Consider the following 1,815-nt stretch of genomic DNA (forward strand, 5'->3'; position numbering starts at 1 on the left):
TCTGTGGTTTGCCAACTTATTTAATAATGTCTTTTGATGAGCAGAATTTTAAAATTTTTGACAAAGTCCACTATTTAATCAATTTTTTTCTTTTATGATTCATGCTTTCTATGGCCTAAGAAATCTCTACCTAAGAAACATATCGTATGTCTTCTTCTAGAAGCTTTATGGTTTTAGCTTTTACATTGAGTTCTATGATCCATTTCAAATTAATTTTTGTGTATAATGTGAGATAGAGATCAAGGTTCTTTTTTTTCTACATTGGTATTTCATATTTTTAATAGGGAGATGTTGTTTTAAAAAAAAGACATGCCTTAAAAAGGAGATGTGGTGCTGGGTGCAGTGGCTCATACCTGTAATCCCAGCACTTTGGGAGGCTGGGTGGATCACCTGAGGTTGGGAGTTCAAGACCAGCCTGACCAACATGGAGAAACCCTGTCTCTACTAAAAATATATAAAATTAGCCGGGTGTGGTGGTGCATGCCTGTAATCCCAGCTACTCTGGAAGCTGAGGCAGGAGAATCACTTGAACCTGGGAGGCAGAGGTTGCAGTGAGCCAAGATCGTGTCATTGCACTCCAGCCTGGGTGACAGAGTGAGAATCTGTCTCAAACAAACAAACAAACAAACAAACAAAGGAGATGTGCTATGCTCATAGATTAGAGGATTCCATATTATAAAGATGACATTCTCCCCAAACTGATTGTAAATGCAACGCAATTCCAATAAAAACAGTAATTGTGTGTGTGTGTATGTGTATGTGTATGTGTTTGTGCGTCTGCAAGTTACCTGAGAAGTTGATTTTACTTCATTTTATTTATTTATTTTTTTTGAGACAGTCTTGCTCTGTTGCCCAGGCTGGCGTGCAGTGCTGCAATTTTGGCTCACTGCAACCTCCGCCTCCTGGGTTCAAGTAATTCTCGTGCCTCAGCCTCCCGAGTAGCTGGGATTACAAGCGTATGCCACCACATCTGGCTAATTTTTCATATTTTTAGTAGAGACGGGGTTTCACAATGTTGGCCAGGCTGTTCTCCAACTCCTGACCTCAGGTGATTGGCCCACCTCAGCCTCCCACAGTGCTGGGATTACAGGCAGGAGCCACTTCGCTCGGCCCTGAGAGGTAGATTTTAAAATGTATATAGACACATCAAGGACCAAGAGTAAGAGTATCAAAGATAATCTTAAAGAAGAATGAGGTTGGAGGACTCATCCAGATAGCTAAAAATACCATAAAACTCAAGGACTCTGGGTACGAGTAAGCCAATAAAATAGGATAGAAAGCAAAGGAGCAGACATACATTAATACATGTATAAAATCTTGATTTGTGAAAGAGTTAATACCGCAGATCACAGAGAAACATAGTGTGGTAACCGATTATCCACATAGACAAAATTACAATTGGATCCCAATCTCCCACTGATATGGAAAGCAGGCAGGGAAGTGCTGGGAGGAAGAGGGCGGGTTCCTGGTGAAGGCTCCACCCCTGGCCTATCCCCATGGACCTAGGTGAAGACGGGCACTCCTGCCTTCACGCCCAAATGTTGCATTTCCCAAGACCACCCTGGCCTCCCATGCCCCTATCCTGTGCCTATAAAATCCCCTGAAACCCTAGCACGCAGGCACACAAGTGGCTGGATGTCAAGAGGAGCACATGGGCGGAGGAACACACAAGCAGCTGGATGTCAAGAGTATACCAACAGGCAACAGCAGGCCGGCATGCCAGCAGGCCATCGCCTGGCGAAATAATGCGGAGTTTGGCCAGGGCAGTCAAAGAAGAGACAGGCCGCCGAGTGGCCCAAATCCAGGGGAAAACCA

General features: G+C 44.1%; 1 protein-coding gene across 1 annotated transcript in view; it reads right to left on the reverse strand.

Annotated features, from left to right (window-relative positions):
* Window positions 1–1,815, reverse strand: part of THADA (thyroid adenoma associated) — a 376,494-nt gene that overhangs the window by 200,055 nt on the left and 174,624 nt on the right. The gene's annotated exons all lie outside the window — the stretch shown is intronic.

Source organism: Mandrillus leucophaeus, unplaced genomic scaffold, assembly GCF_000951045.1.
Source record: "Mandrillus leucophaeus isolate KB7577 unplaced genomic scaffold, Mleu.le_1.0 Scaffold190, whole genome shotgun sequence".
Taxonomy (NCBI): Eukaryota; Metazoa; Chordata; class Mammalia; order Primates; family Cercopithecidae; genus Mandrillus; species Mandrillus leucophaeus.